This window comes from Pseudophryne corroboree, chromosome 8, assembly GCF_028390025.1.
Source record: "Pseudophryne corroboree isolate aPseCor3 chromosome 8, aPseCor3.hap2, whole genome shotgun sequence".
Classification (NCBI taxonomy): domain Eukaryota; kingdom Metazoa; phylum Chordata; class Amphibia; order Anura; family Myobatrachidae; genus Pseudophryne; species Pseudophryne corroboree.
In genome coordinates, this window is record NC_086451.1 from 480,575,552 (window position 1) to 480,592,375 (window position 16,824).

Sequence of the window (16,824 nt, forward strand, 5' to 3'; positions counted from 1 at the left end):
TACAGGGCCGAGCCCCCGCTCTGGAGGAACCACAGGGACCAGCAATCCCTCCATACTGTACATACAGGGCCGAGACCTCGCTCTGGGGGAACCACAGGCACCAGCAATCCCTCCAACCTGTACATACAGGGCCGAGACCCCGCTCTGGGGAACCACAGGGACCAGCAATCCATCCATACTGTACATACAGGGACGAGACCCCGCTCTGGGGAACCACAGGGACCAGCAGTCCCTCCATACTGTACATACAGGGCCGAGCCCCCGCTCTGGAGGAACCACAGGGACCAGCAATCCCTCCATACTGTACATACAGGGCCGAGACCTCGCTCTGGGGGAACCACAGGCACCAGCAATCCCTCCAACCTGTACATACAGGGCCGAGACCCCGCTATGAGTAACCACAGGCACCAGCAATCCCTCCATACTGTACATACAGGGCCGAGACCCCGCTCTGGGGTAACCACAGGGACCAGCAATACCTCCATACTGTACATACAGGGCCGAGACCCCGCTCTGGGGAACCACAGGCACCAGCAATCCCTCCATACTGTACATACAGTGCCGAGACCCCGCTCTGGGGGAACCACAGGCACCAGCAATACCTCCATACTGTACATACAGGGCCAAGCCCCCGCTCTGGGGGAACCACAGGGACCAGCAATCCCTCCATACTGTACATACAGGGCCGAGACCCCGCTCTGGGGGAACCACAGGGACCAGCAATCCCTCCATACTTTACATACAGGGCCGAGACCACGCTCTGGGGAACCACAGGCACCAGCAATCCCTCCATACTGTACGTACAGGGCCGAGACCACGCTCTGGGGAACCACAGGCACCAGCAATCCCTGCATACTGTACATACAGGGCAGAGACCCCGCTCTGAGGGAACCACAGGCACCAGCAATCCCTCCATACTGTACATACAGGGCCGAGACCCCGCTCTGGGGAACCACAGGGACCAGCAATCCCTCCATACTGTACACGCAGCGGTTAGTATGCTGGGCGTCCTCCAGCGTACGTGCAATCCTTACCGAATAGTGGGGGTAATTCCAAGTTGATCGCAGCAGGAAATTTTTTAGCAGTTGGGCAAAACCATGTGCAAATCTAATTCTCTCTGCAAATGTTATATCTGCCCCCCCCCCCCTGCAGTGCACATGGGCCCTCATTCCGAGTTGTTCGCTCGGTATTTTTCATCGCATCGCAGTGAAAATCCGCTTAGTACGCATGCGCAAAGTTCGCACTGCGACTGCGCCAAGTAACTTTACTATGAAGAAAGTATTTTTACTCACGGCTTTTTCTTCGCTCCGGCGATCGTAATGTGATTGACAGGAAATGGGTGTTACTGGGCGGAAACACGGCGTTTCAGGGGCGTGTGGCTGAAAACGCTACCGTTTCCGGAAAAAACGCAGGAGTGGCCGGAGAAACGGTGGGAGTGCCTGGGCGAACGCTGGGTGTGTTTGTGACGTCAACCAGGAACGACAAGCACTGAACTGATCGCACAGGCAGAGTAAGTCTGAAGCTACTCTGAAACTGCTAAGTAGTTAGTAATCGCAATATTGCGCATACATCGGTCGCAATTTTAAGAAGCTAAGATTCACTCCCAGTAGGCGGCGGCTTAGCGTGTGTAACTCTGCTAAATTCGCCTTGCGACCGATCAACTCGGAATGAGGGCCATGGTTTTGCCCAACTGCTAAAAAAATTCCTGCTGCGATCAACTTGGAATTACCCCCAGTGTCCAGAGTGATACTAGCCAATCAGCTTCCTAACGGCTATGTTACAGGCTGTGTTTGACAGTTAGGAGCTGAATGGCTGGTACTTTATCCATCTCCACTTTATCACTTTTGAAGGCTTAATAATTTGTGAAGCATCACCCAAAACCCCCCATTCTCAGGGCTGTGACGCATAAGCCAGAACCCCCCATTCTCAGGGCTGTGCAGCATCAGCCAGAACCCCCCATTCTCAGGGCTCTGACGCATCAGCCAGAACCCCCCATTCTCAGGGCTGTGAAGCATCAGCCAGAACCCCCCATTCTCAGGGCTGTGAAGCATCAGCCAGAACCCCCCATTCTCAGGGCTGTGAAGCATCACCCAGAACCCCCCATTCTCAGGGCTGTGAAGCATCGCCCAGAACCCCCCATTCTCAGGGCTGTGACGCATCAGCCAGAACCCCCCATTCTCGGGCTGTGACGCATCAGCCAGAACCCCCCATTCTCAGGGCTGTGAAGCATCAGCCAGAACCCCCCATTCTCAGGGCTGTGACGCATCAGCCAGAACCCCCCATTCTCAGGGCTGTGAAGCATCACCCAGAACCCCCCATTCTCGGGGCTGTGAAGAATCACCCAGAACCCCCCATTCTCAGGGCTGTGAAGCATCACCCAGAACCCCCCATTCTCAGGGCTGTGAAGCATCGCCCAGAACCCCCATTCTCAGGGCTGTGAAGCATCACCCAGAGCCCCCCATTCTCGGGGCTGTGAAGAATCACCCAGAACCCCCCATTGTCAGGGCTGTGAAGCATCGCCCAGAACCCCCCATTGTCAGGGCTGTGACGCATCACCCAGAACCCCCCATTCTCAGGGCTGTGCAGCATCACCCAGAACCCCCCATTCTCAGAGCTGTGAAGCATCACCCAGAACCCCCCGTTCTCAGGGCTGTGAAGTATCAACCAGAACCCCCCATTCTCAGGGCTGTGCAGCATCACCCAGATCCCCCCATTCTCAGGGCTGTGAAGCATCACCCAGAACCCCCCATTCTCGGGGTTGTGAAGCATCACCCAGAACCCCCCATTCTCAGGGCTGTGAAGCATCATCCAGATCCCCCCATTCTCAGGGCTGTGCAGCATCGCCAAGAACCCCACAATTCTCAGGGCTGTGCAGCATCACCCAGAACCCCCCATTCTCAGGGCTGTGCAGCATCACCCAGATCCCCCCATTCTCAGGGCTGTGCAGCATCACCCAGAACCCCCCATTCTCAGGGCTGTGAAGTATCACCCAGATCCCCCCATTCTCAGGGCTGTGCAGCATCACCCAGATCCCCCCATTCTCAGGGCTGTGAAGCATCATCCAGATCCCCCCATTCTCAGGGCTGTGCAGCATCACCCAGAACCCCCCATTCTCAGGGCTGTGAAGCATCACCCAGATCCCCCCATTCTCAGGGCTGTGCAGCATCACCCAAAAAACCCCATTCTCGGGGCTGTGCAGCATCATCCAGATCCCCCCATTCTCAGGGCTGTGCAGCATCGCCAAGAACCCCACAATTCTCAGGGCTGTGCAGCATCACCCAGAACCCCCCATTCTCAGGGCTGTGCAGCATCACCCAGATCCCCCCATTCTCAGGGCTGTGCAGCATCACCCAGAACCCCCCATTCTCAGGGCTGTGAAGTATCACCCAGATCCCCCCATTCTCAGGGCTGTGCAGCATCACCCAGATCCCCCCATTCTCAGGGCTGTGAAGCATCACCCAGAACCCCCCATTCTCAGGGCTGTGCAGCATCACCCAGAACCCCCCATTCTCAGGGCTGTGAAGCATCACCCAGATCCCCCCATTCTCAGGGCTGTGCAGCATCACCCAAAAACCCCCATTCTCGGGGCTGTGAAGCATCACCCAGAACCCCCCATTCTCAGGTCTGTGAAGCATCACCCAGAACCCCCCATTCTCAGGGCTGCGAAGCATCGCCCAGAACCCCCCATTCTCAGGGCTGTGAAGCATCACCCAGAACCCCCCATTCTCAGGGCTGTGCAGCATCACCCAGAACCCCCCATTCTCAGGGCTGTGCAGCATCACCCAAAAAACCCCAATCTCGGGGTTGTGAAGCATCACCCAGAACCCCCCATTCTCAGGGCTGTGAAGCATCACCCAGAACCCCCCATTCTCAGGGCTGTGCAGCATCACCCAGAAACCCCCATTCTCAGGGCTGTGAAGCATCACCCAGAACCCCCCATTCTCAGGGCTGTGCAGCATCACCCAGAAACCCCCATTCTCAGGGCTGTGAAGCATCACCCAGAACCCCCCATTCTCAGGGCTGTGAAGCATCACCCAGAACCCCCCATTCTCAGGGCTGTGCAGCATCACCCAGAACCCCCCATTCTCAGGGCTGTGAAGCATCACCCAGATCCCCCCATTCCCAGGGCTGTGCAGCATCACCCAGATCCCCCCATTGTCAGGGCTGTGAAGCATCGCCCAGATCCCCCCATTCTCAGGGCTGTGAAGCATCACCCAGATCCCCCCATTCTCAGGGCTGTGCAGCATCGCCTGGATGTACTGTATGTATGAGGCAGCAAATATCTATGGGCTCAATCCAATTAGCTGCGAGTTTATTTGCGGCGTAAGTGCGCTGTAAGTCCCGCCGGACTGGCAGACTTTTGCTGGGTGAGACCGAGCCGCTATTGGGGTAAATTGCGGTGCTGTTGCTGGCATTTCCACACCATTGCAACGGCAGCTCCTCCCCTTCGCAGCTAATTGGCTAGACCCCTATATATGCAATCCCCCATTTCTGACCGCGTGCGCAGTGGCACGGCCAGGTCCTGCGTTAGCAGACACGCGTGGCAGGGATAGGCTCGCGTCCCTGGATGTGTTTTTGTTACATAGCAGCAATCCTTCATTTCTTATCGCAGCAATAAATGACATCATCGGGACTAAGTTACAGTAATTACCCCTATATCATTTCTGTGTCTTTTCCAGCTGCAGTATCTTGGGTTCGCTGTGCGCCACTGGGGCTCAGACTGACGTGAATGATGAAACGTTCTGTGATTGCTACAGATGACGTGTGGATATTTGCAGTGTACGAGTAATCGCCACCGGGCGTTGTGCGGCATCGTAGCTCTGGGCGGTAGACAGATGCGTCAGTCAGGTTACAGCATGCTGATTACCAGCACGTTATAACACCCGTGCAGTTATTATTCTCTGACGTATACCAAATATTCCCCTCACCTCGCAGTGTAACTCACGTGGCCAAATGTCTATGCCTTGGAAATAAAGCGTGATAATAACGCAGAACATGAATTGCCATATACTGTATTTCTCTGACGTCCTAAGTGGATGCTGGGACTCTGTAAGGACCATGGGGATTAGCGGCTCCGCAGGAGACTAGGCACAACTAAAGAAAGCTTTAGGACTACCTGGTGTGCACTGGCTCCTCCCACTATGCCCCTCCTCCAGACCTCAGTTAGATTCTTGTGCCCGGCTGAGCTGGATGCACACTAGGGGCTCTCCTGAGCTCCTAGAAAGAAAGTATATTTAGGTTTTTTATTTTACAGTGAGATCTGCTGGCAACAGACTCACTGCAGCGAGGGACTAAGGGGAGAAGAAGCGTACCTACCTAACAGGTGGTAGTTTGGGCTTCTTAGGCTACTGGACACCATTAGCTCCAGAGGGATCGACCGCAGGACCCGACCTTGGTGTTCGTTCCCGGAGCCGGGCCGCCGTCCCCCTTACAGAGCCAGAAGCATGAAGAGTCCGGAAAATCGGCGGCAGAAGACTTCGGTCTTCACCAAGGTAGCGCACAGCACTGCAGCTGTGCGCCATTGCTCCTCATGTACACCTCACACTCCGGTCACTGATGGGTGCAGAGCGCTGGGGGGGGGGGGGCGCCCTGAGGGCAATATATGACACCTTGGCTGGCAAATCTACATCATATATAGTCCTAGAGGCTATATAGATGTAAAATTACCGCTGCCAGTATTCCAGAAAAAGCGGGAGAAAGTCAGTTGAAAAAGGGGCGGGGCTTCTCCCTCAGCACACTGGCACCATTATCTCTTCACAGTGCAGCTGGAAGACAGCTCCCCAGGCTCTCCCCTGTAGTTTTCAGGCTCAAAGGGTTAAAAAGAGAGGGGGGACACTAAATTTAGGCGCAATATATGTATACAAGCAGCTATTTGGGGAAAAATCACTCAGTTATAGTGTTAATCCCTGCATTATATAGCGCTCTGGTGTGTGCTGGCATACTCTCCCTCTGTCTCCCCAAAGGACTTTGTGGGGTCCTGTCCTCAGTCAGAGCATTCCCTGTGTGTGTGCGGTGTGTCGGTATGGCTGTGTCGACATGTTGGAAGAGGAAGGTTACGTGGAGGCGGAGCAGAGGCCGATAAATGGGATGTCGCCCCCTGTGGGGCCGACACCAGAGTGGATGGATAGGTGGAAGGTATTAACCGACAGTGTCAACTCCTTACATAAAAGGCTGGATGACGTAACAGCTGTGGGACAACCGTCTTCTCAGCCCGCGCCTGCCCAGGCGTCTTAAAGGCCATCAGGGGCTCAAAAAACGCCCGTTACCTCAGATGGCAGACACAGATGTCGACACGGAGTCTGACTCCAGTGGCGACGAGGTTGAGACATATACACAATCCACTAGGAACATCCGTTACATGATCTCGGCAATGAAAAATGTGTTACGCATTTTCTGACATGAACCCAAGTACCACATAAAAGCGGTTTTATTTTTGGGGAGAAAAAGCAGCCAGTGTTTTGTTCCCCCATCAGATGAATGAATGAAGTGTGTAAAGAAGCGTGGTTTCCCCCGATAAGAAACTGGTAATTTCTAAAAAGTTACTGATGGCGTACCCTTTCCCGCCAGAGGATAGGTCACGTTGGGAGATATCCCTTAGGGTGGATAAGGCGCTCACACGTTTGTCAAAAGGTGGCACTGCTGTCTTAGGATACGGCCACCTTGAAGGAACCTGCTGATAAAAAGCAGGAGGCGATCCTGAAGTCTGTATTTACACACTCAGGTTATATACTGAGACCTGCAATTGCCTCAGCATAAATAGGGCTGCTGCAGCGTGGTCTGATACGCTAAGACAGGGATAATATTTTGCTAACATTGAGCATATTTAAGATGTTGTCTTATATATAAAGGATGCACAGAGGGATATTTGCCGGCTGGCATCCAGAATTAATGCAATGTCCATTCTGCCAGGAGGGTATTAGAAACCCGGCAGTGGACAGGTGATGCTGCCTGTAAAAGGCACATGGAGATTCTGCCTTATAAGGGTGAGGAATTGTTTGGGGATGGTCTCTGGGACCTCGTATCCACAGCAACAGCTGGGAAGAAAATTTTTTACCTCAGGTTTCCTCACAGCCTAAGAAAGCACCGTATTTTCAGGTACAGTCCTTTCGGCTTCAGAAAAGCAAGCGGGTCAAAGGCGCTTCCTTTCTGCACAGAGACAAGGGAAGAAGGAAAAAAGCTGCACCAGCAGCCAGTTCCCAGGATCAAAGATCTTCCCCCGCTTCCTCTGAGTCCACCGCATGACGCTGGGGCTCCACAGGTGGAGACAGGTGCGGTAGGGGCGCGTCTCGGGAAATTCAGGGACCAGTGGGCTTGCCCACAGGTGGATCTCTAGGTTCTGCAAATAGTATCACAGGGATACAGGCTGGAGTTCGAGGCGACTCCCCCTTGCCGTTACCTCACATCAGCCTTGCCGGCTGCCCTCGGAGAAAGGTAGTACTGACGGCAATTCACAAGCTGTACTTCCAGCAGGTGAAAGCAAGGTACCCCTCCTTCAACAAGGCCGGGGTTACTATTCCAAAATGTTGTGGTACCGAAACCAGACGGTTCGGTGAGACCCATTCTAAAATTGAAAGCCTTGAACACTTATATACGAAGGTTCAAGTTCAAAATGGAATCGCTCAGGGCGATTATTGCAAGCCTGGAGAATTTCATGGTATCACTGGACATCAAGGATGATTACCTGCATGTCCCTATTTACCCTCTTCACCAGGAGTACCTCAATATTGTGGTACAGGATTGTCATTACCAATTCCAGACGTTGCCGTTGGTCTGTCCCCGGCACCGAGGTATTTACCAAGGTAATGGCCGAAATAATTATCCCGTACTTGGACGATCTCCTTATAAAGGCAAGGTCCAGGGAGCAGTTGTTCGTCGGAGTAGCACTATCTCGGGAAGTGCTACAACAGCACGGCTGGATTCTGAATATTATATATATATTATATGTTCCAAGACGTACCGCGGCTGCGTTGACGGCATGGCGGTTGAACGCCGGATCCTGAAGGAAAAGGGAATTCCGGAGGAAGTTATCCCTACGCTATTTGAAGCTAGGAAAGAAGTGAACGCAAACCATTATCACCGCATATGGCGGAAATATGTTGCGTACTGTGAGGCCAGGAAGGCCCCAAAGGAGAAATTTCAGCTAGGTCGATTTCTGCACTTCCTACAGTCAGAGGTGACTATGGGCCTAAAATTGGGTTCCATTAAGGTCCAGATTTCGGCTCTATCGATTTTCTTCCAAAATTGAACTGGCTTCACTGCCTGAAGTTCAGACTTTTGTTAAGGGAGTGCTGCATAGTCAGCCCCCGTTTGTGCCTCCAGTGGCACCGTGGGATCTCAACGTGGTGTTGGATTTCCTGAAGTCGCATTGGGTTGAGCCACTTAAATCCGTGGAGCTATAATACCTCACGTGGAAAGTGGTCATTCTGTGGGCCTTGGCGTCGGCCAGGCGTGTATCAGAATTGGCGGCTTTGTCATACAAAAGCCCTTATCTGTATTTTATATGGATAAGGCGGAATTGAGGACTCGTTCCCAATTCCTTCCTAAGGTGGTATAATTTTTTAATGTGAACCAACCTATTGTGGTGCCTGCGGCTACTTGGGACTTGGAGGATTCCAAGTTACTGGATGTAGTCAGGGCCCTGAAAAGTATATGTTTCCAGGACAGCTGGAGTCAGGAAAACTGACTCGCTATTTCTCCTGTATGCACCCAACAAGCTGGGTGCTCCTGCTTCTAAGCAGACTATTGCGCGCTGGATCTGTAGCACGATTCAACTTGCACATTCTGCGGCTGGACTGCCGCACCCTAATTCTGTAAAAGCCCATTCCACGAGAAAAGTGGGCTCTTCTTGGGCGGCTGCCCGAGGGGTCTCGGCTTTACAACTTTACCGAGCTGTTACTTGGTCGGGTTAAAACATTTTTGTAAGAATCTACAAGTTTGATACCCTGGCTGAGGAGGACCTAGAGTTTGCTCATTCGGTGCTGCAGAGTCATCCGCACTCTCCCGCCCGTTTGGGAGCTTTGGTATAATCCCCATGGTCCTTACGGAGTCCCAGCATCCACTTAGGACGTCAGAGAAAATAAGATTTTACTCACCGGTAAATCTATTTCTCGTAGTCCGTAGTGGATGCTGGGCGCCCATCCCAAGTGCGGATTGTCTGCAATACTTGTTTATAGTTATTGCCTAACTAAAGGGTTATTGTTGAGCCATCTGTTGAGAGGCTCAGTTATATTTCATACTGTTAACTGGGTATAGTATCACAAGTTATACGGTGTGATTGGTGTGGCTGGTATGAGTCTTACCCGGGATTCAAAATCCTTCCTTATTGTGTCAGCTCTTCCGGGCACAGTATCCTAACTGAGGTCTGGAGGAGGGTCTTAGTGGGAGGAGCCAGTGCACACCAGGTAGTCCTAAAGCTTTCTTTAGTTGTGCCCAGTCTCCTGCGGAGCCGCTAATCCCCATGGTCCTTACGGAGGCCCAGCATCCACTACGGACTACGAGAAATAGATTTACCGGTGAGTAAAATCTTATTATTACATCCGGTACCATAGGTTATATCAGAGCCGACACATAACACAACAGTGACGGTAATTGGACAGTATTTTATTTTTCTGCTGCGGGGTACACTGGGCTCCACAAGGAATGGACAATGGGGTGTAGAGTAGGATCTTGATCCGAGGCACCAACAGGCTCAAAGCATTGACTGTTCCCAGAATGCACAGCGCCGCCTCCTATATCACCCCGCCTCCCTGCATAGGATCTCAGTTTTGTAGTTGGTGCTGCAGTAGCAGGCACTTAACAGAGGGGCTGCTCCAGGCAGCCCTAAGAAGAGCTTTTTTTCTGAGGAAAAAAGTGAAGACTTCAAGGGCAGCAGCGGTGTTACATGTCAGTGGACATTCACGGCTGCAGCTCCGGCTCTCCCCAGCGGCGCTGTACACTCCCGAGCCCTGGTTGCCGGGTAACTACAGCAGGAGGCTCCGGTTTTCTTCTTGTCAGGCACACACGACGGGGGCTCTCCGGGATCGCGTGGCCGCGCTTCGGGAGGTGGTAAGTGGGTCCCGATTGCGGGACCTGGTCTTTATCGCGATCCGGCGCGGTCAGTGGGAGGCGGGCCGCGCGCACTGGCGGTGGACACTGTGGCAATACAGGCGATCCCACTAGATCACCAGGGCATGGGACAGGTCAGGTTTTCTCTATAAACCGTTTTATTAGAGCCCGCAGTACCCGGTGGTTTTGCCAGCAGGTGGATAGAGCTTGGACCTGAAGCCCCTCCCCAGCCCCAGGGCGCCATTTTCTGCAAATGTTCCCGCCCTGGAGCTGCATATCTGTCTCTCCCTCACTCCCTGGCAGTGTCTGCGGCGCCATTATCCCTCAGCTCACTGTTCCTGGGAATGCTTTGGCAAATCCTCCTGTGTAAAGCCGCCTGGTTGTCAGTGCTGTGACTTTACAAGACACTTAAGTATTCTACCTGCCTTTTTTAGTCAGTGTTAGTTAAGAAAGAGTGCACTTAGGCCCTCATTCCGAGTTGTTCGCTCGGTAATTTTCTTCGCATCGCAGCGATTTCCCGCTAATTGCGCATGCGCCATGTTCGCACTGCGACTGCGCCAAGTTAATTTGCTAAGAAGTTTGGTATTTTACTCACGGCATTACGAGGTTTTTTCTTCGTTCTGGTGATCGTAGTGTGATTGACAGGAAGTGGGTGTTTCTGGGCGGAAACTGGCCGTTTTATGGGTGTGTGCGAAAAAACACTGGCGTTTCTGGGAAAAACGCGGGAGTGGCTGGAGAAACGGGGGAGTGTCTGGGCGAACGCTGGGTGTGTTTGTGACGTCAAACCAGAACGAAACTGACTGAACTGATCGCAGTGGCAGAGTAAGTCTCGAGCTACTCAGAAACTGCAAAGAAATTTCTAATCGCAATTTAGAGAATCTTTCGTTCGCAATTTTGCTAAGCTAAGATTCACTCCCAGTAGGCGGCGGCTTAGCGTGTGCAATGCTGCTAAAAGCAGCTTGCGAGCGAACAACTCGGAATGAGGGCCTTAGTCAGGGTTTCCTAGTACAATTACCCTGTGATATACATCCAGTTCTTACTGTGTACTGCATACCTCCCAACTTTTGGCTTGTCGATAGCGGGACTCTTGCGAGGCGAAGCCGCGCGGCGACCCAAAAAGGGGTGTGACCTCGACTGTGATGGGCGTGGCCTCCTCGAGTGGGCGTGGCCTCACCAAACGGTCCGGTTTTTTCCCTTTTGGGGGCGTGCCCAGCGCTCTCCCAGCAGCTGGGCAGCCCCCGCTCCCCTCCTAGCTCTGAAAACATGCCGTGCGCGTGCGCACAGCATGTATTCAGTGATCACCGGCTGCTTTGCAGAGCAGAGCAGCGGGTGATCAAAGCCTCCCCTAACTGCCCCCCCACCCGCGGGATACTGCTGCCCGCGGGTGGGACAGCGGGACGGTCTGAATAGCGGGACTGTCCCGCTGAAAGCGGGACAGTTGGGAGGTATGGTACTGTTATATCTATTGTTATATAGCTGTGTAAGCTAGTCCAGTGCAGTATTATTGTTAGTAATAACCTCTGCATTGTACAAACTGTGACTATCTGTGTGTGCATTGATAGCTGAGTGGTGTCCATTTTGTGTCTTTCACTCATCCTGCTATCCCTATATTCTATAACCTGAGGGGGCTTGGTGCGTCAGGTGTTATCTAATATAGGATTTTCACAAAGATATACTGTATTACGTATTTTTCTCTGTGATTTAGTCACCATATCTCTCCTTTATCTCTGCTGGTGCTGACTACACTGCACAGGGGTTTGGGCTAGAGGTATTGTGCTGCTGATAATTGTACTGTGTTACCTGATACTGCAAGTTATATCATGTCTGCTTCTGAGGGTAACGGTTCTGGGGCTGAACACACTGCCGGTGTTGCTGAAGCCGCAGAAACCTATGAGGAGAATATAGCAGCTTTGGGCTCTGGTTCTGGGGGCTCCTTGCCCCCCAGTGGGACGGTGGCAACGGGGGCAAATAATGACCCGACGTGGGCCACTTTTTCCACGCTTCTGCAGACGCTAGTTCATAAACTAACACCCCCTATGGGACCCCCAATGCCGGTACAACCGTTTGTGGTCCCTGCAGCTAACCCGCCGTGGGCGGACGATTTATCTGCTCAAATAAGGAAGTTGAACCAGTGCCTGACTACTAAAAAGTCTGACCGTCGCTCGCCTACGTCCAAGGTGTCCTCTAAGCGAGCGCTTGTCTTCTCACAATCCACTGCTGTCACTGACACCTCGTCGGATGAAGATGGCACTTACACTGACCCCACAGGTTCTGACTCAGATACGGCTGATGGGGAGGGTGGTTCACATGTGTATGTTCCTGATCTTTTGGAGGCTATTAAGTTAATTTTACAGATTACGGATGATCCCGAGCCATCCGTTCCTCCTAAGAAACCAGATCGGTTCAAGCGTCAGAAGGTGATTAAACAAGTTTTACCTCACTCTGACCACCTAATTGATATACGTCAGGAACCCTGGGAAAACCCGAGTATGAAGTTTGTGCCTCAAAAGAAGATGCTGGCTCGCTATCCCCTCACGCCGGAGCTGTCTAAGAATTGGGAAACGCCTCCTCCAGTGGACTCACATGTGGCTAGGATGGTGGTTTCCTCAGCTCTACCGGTCACCACCGTCACGTCTCTAAAAGAGCCTATGGATAAACGTGTGGAGGGTTATCTGAAAGCGATTTATACCCTCACGGGTGCTGCACAAAGGCCCACTATTGCAGCTACATGGGCTGCTGAGGCTATTGAAGCATGGGCCTTGGAGTTAGATGCTGAAATCTCCTCTGACCATGCTAGACAATGCTTGTCTTATATTGTCACAGCTTCTCGTTATATTAAAGAGGCGGCTTCTGTAGCCGGTATCCTGGCAGCCAAGGCCTCTACTACGTCAGTCCTGGCTCGCCGGATATTGTGGCTGAGATCCTGGTATGTGGATCTGGACTCTAGAAAAACCCTGGAGGTACTCCCTTTAAGGGAGATATTCTGTTTGGGGAGAATTTAAATAAGATTGTGGCTGACTTGGCTACTGCCAAAACTGCCTGTCTGCCAAGTACCGCTCCTTCTGTGTCAAAGGCTAAAGGTACTTCCTTTCGCCCCTTTCGTCATTCAGGTAAAGCAAAAGGTCAGGTGTACAACAAGCAGGCCCGCACTTCCAAACCTGGTAAGCCTAAGCCCAAAAGAGCCTGGGTGGCCCGTCAGCCAGCTTCCAAGACAGATAAGCCTGCCGCATGACGGGGCGGGCCTCCCTATGGGGGATCCCAGGGTGGAGGGCCGGCTTCTAGGGTATACCCAGGAATGGTTGAAGACCACTTCAGATGCCTGGGTACGGGAAGTCGTCACTCGAGGTTACGCCATAGCCTTCAAAAACCGACCCTCTCATCGATTTTTCCAGACAGATGTCCCGTTGGACAAGACAAAGGCAAACACTACATTCGGTGGTACAGACCCTCCTGGATACAGGTGTCGTAGTACAGGTGCCCCTTGCTCAGAGGGGCCGGGGGTACTATTCTCCGCTGTTTCTAGTCCCGAAACCGAATGGGTCCTCCCGGCCCATTCTCAACCTCAAGGCATTGAACAGGTTTGTGAAGGTTTCCAAGTTCCGGATGGAAACCCTTCGCTCTATAGTTCTGGCCTTGGAACCTGGGGACTTCATGGTCTCCCTGGATATACAGGATGCTTACCTGCATATTCCTATAGCAATGTCTCATCAGCAATACCTGAGATTTGCGATTGGCAACTGCCATTACCAGTTTCGGGCGTTACCAACGGCTCCGCGAGTCTTTACAAAAGTCATGGCGGTGATGACGGTGGTACTCCGCCGTCAAGGGGTCAGGATACTGCCGTATTTGGACGACTTGTTAATCCTGGCAAATTCCCCAGAACTTCTCCTGCGTCATCTAGATGTGACGGTCCGGTTTCTGCAAGCCGACGGGTGGCTCATCAACTGGAAGAAGTCATCCCTGATCCCTGCTCAGAGCATGGTGCATCTGGGAGCACTATTGGACACTCACAACCAGCGGTTGTTCCTGTCTCAGGAGAAAGTCCTGGAACTTCAGGACAGGATTCGTTGCTTCCTATCTCGTCCGCAAGTGTCGATACATTCGGCGATGCAGGTGCTGGACCTCATGGTGTCAGCATTCAACATGGTGGAGTACGCTCAATTTCACTCTCGCCCTCTCCAGAGGCTGATTCTAGCCAAATGGGACGGCCTGCCTCACTGGATCAAATCTCAAATGATCTCATTGACTCCGGAGGTCCGTCTGTCGCTGCTCTGGTGGCTCCGGGACCAACAACTGTGCAAGGGCCGTCCGTTCTGGATATCCGTCTGGGTCCTGTTGACGACAGATGCCAGTCTAAGAGGTTGGGGCGCGGTGCTGGAGCAACACTCCCTTCAGGGGCGGTGGACCAAGGAGGAGTCCCTCCTCTCGATCAATATTCTGGAGTTGCGGGCGGTCTTCAATGCCTTGAACCTAGCCCAGCATTTAATTCAGAACTGTCCTGTTCAAGTGCAGTCGGACAACGCCACCACAGTGGCTTACATAAATCATCAAGGCGGCACTCGAAGCCGCCTAGCAAAGAAGGAAGTCTCACGGATTCTACAGTGGGCAGAATGCCATCTACCGGCCATATCGGCAATATTCATTTCGGGAGTCCTGAATTGGGAAGCGGACTTTCTCAGTCGTCAGGACATGCATGCCAGCGAGTGGGGCCTCCATCCAGAAGTGTTTCAACTCCTAGTGGAAAGGTGGGGCCTTCCAGACATAGATCTGATGGCGTCTCGACACAATCACAAGGTTCCGGTATTCGGAGCAAGGACAAGGGATCCTCAAGCAGCATTCGTGGATGCGCTGGCGGTGCCATGGAGGTTTCGGCTGCCGTACGTGTTCCCTCCGGTGTCACTCCTGCCCAGGGTAATTCGGAAGTTCAAGCAAGAAAAAGGAATTCTACTTTTCATAGCTCCAGCGTGGCCCAGACGGCACTGGTTCTCAGACCTGCAAGGCCTATCGTCAGAGTGTCCAATTCTACTTCCACAACGCCCAGACCTCCTCGTTCATGGCCCCTGTGTCTACCAGGACCTAGCCCGGCTGTCTTTGACGGCGTGGCTCTTCAAGCTTCCGTCAAACTATGTTGCGGAACCGGAAACCGGCTTCGGCTCGGATTTACTATAGGGTCTGGCATTCTTACTTTGTTTGGTGCGCATCTAACGATTATGACGCTTCCAAGTTTAGTATAGCCAAGTTGTTGGCTTTTCTTCAGCAGGGCCTGGACTTAGGCCTGCGTCTGGCCTCCCTCAAGGTTCAAATATCTGCCTTGTCGGTGTGGTTTCAGAGAAAAATTGCGACCTTACCTGATGTGCATACCTTTACTCAGGGCGTGTTGCGTATCCAACCTCCCTATGTCCTGCCTGTGGCTCCTTGGGACTTGTCGGTGGTTTTGGAGGCGTTACAAGAGTCTCCGTTTGAACCTCTTGGTTCAGCTGACCTTAAGTGGCTTTCCCTTAAGGTGGTGTTCCTGCTGGCTATTGCTTCAGCTTGAAGAGTGTTGGATTTGGGTGCCTTGTCCTGTAGTTCCCCATATCTGATATTTCACCGTGACCGGACGGTTCTTTGGACTCGTCCCGGCTATCTACCTAAGGTGGTTTCTTCGTTCCACCTTAATCAGGAGATTGTAGTTCCGGCACTTGTTTCTCCTGATCTGTCTCCCAAAGAGAGGTCTTTGGATGTGATACGGGCTCTCCGTATCTATGTGAAGAGAACTGCTCCTATTAGGAAATCTGATTCTCTTTTTGTTGTGTTTGGGTTTCACAAACGTGGCTGGCCTGCTCACAAGCAAACTCTGGCCAGATGGATTAGAATGGTGATTGCACATGCTTATGTGAAGGCTGGTCTCTCTGCTCCTGATCACATTAAGGCCCATTCTACTCGGTCTGTTGGACCTTTTTGGGCGGCCCAACGTGGTGCGACCCTTGAACAAGGCGGCTACGTGGTCCTCTGTGAACACGTTCATAAGGTTCTATGCCTTCGATACTGCCGCTTCCCAAGATGCTTCCTTTGGACGCCGGGTTCTTGTGCCCGCTACAGTGTGTCCCCTCCCATAAGGAACTGCTTTAGGACATCCCCATTGTCCATTCCTTGTGGCGCCCAGTGTACCCCGCAGCAGAAAATGAGTTTTATGGTAAGAACTTACCTTTGTTAAAACTCTTTCTGCGAGGTACACTGGGCTCCACAAGGCGCCCACCCTGACGCACTTAGCTTCTTTGGGTTGGTATGGCATTAGCCGCTGACACGTCTCCTGTCATGAGAATGCGGTGTTGTGGCTACTTACCGTTGTCGTCTCTTTTCCTGCTACTGCATTGGACTGGTTAACTAAAAACTGAGATCCTGTGCAGGGAGGCGGGGTGATATAGGAGGCGGCGCTATGCATTCTGGGAACAGTCAAAGCTTTGAGCCTGTTGGTGCCTCGGATCAAGATCCTACTCTACACCCCATTGTCCATTCCTTGTGGAGCCCAGTGTACCTCGCAGAAAGAGTTTTAACAAAGGTAAGTTCTTACCATAAAACTCGTTTTAGCTGATTTATATGCATTCACCTTACATACATTGTCTACCAGTATAGATCAGTGCTACCTCTCACATGTGTTATCGTACAGCCAGAGCCGGCCCTAACCAATATGATGCCCTAGGCAAGATTATGTCTGGTGCCCCCTTGCACAGATGCTAGTTCTGCCTCTGACCCTGCACCCCTTTCCCAGCACCATCACCCCTCACCCATAGCAGTCCT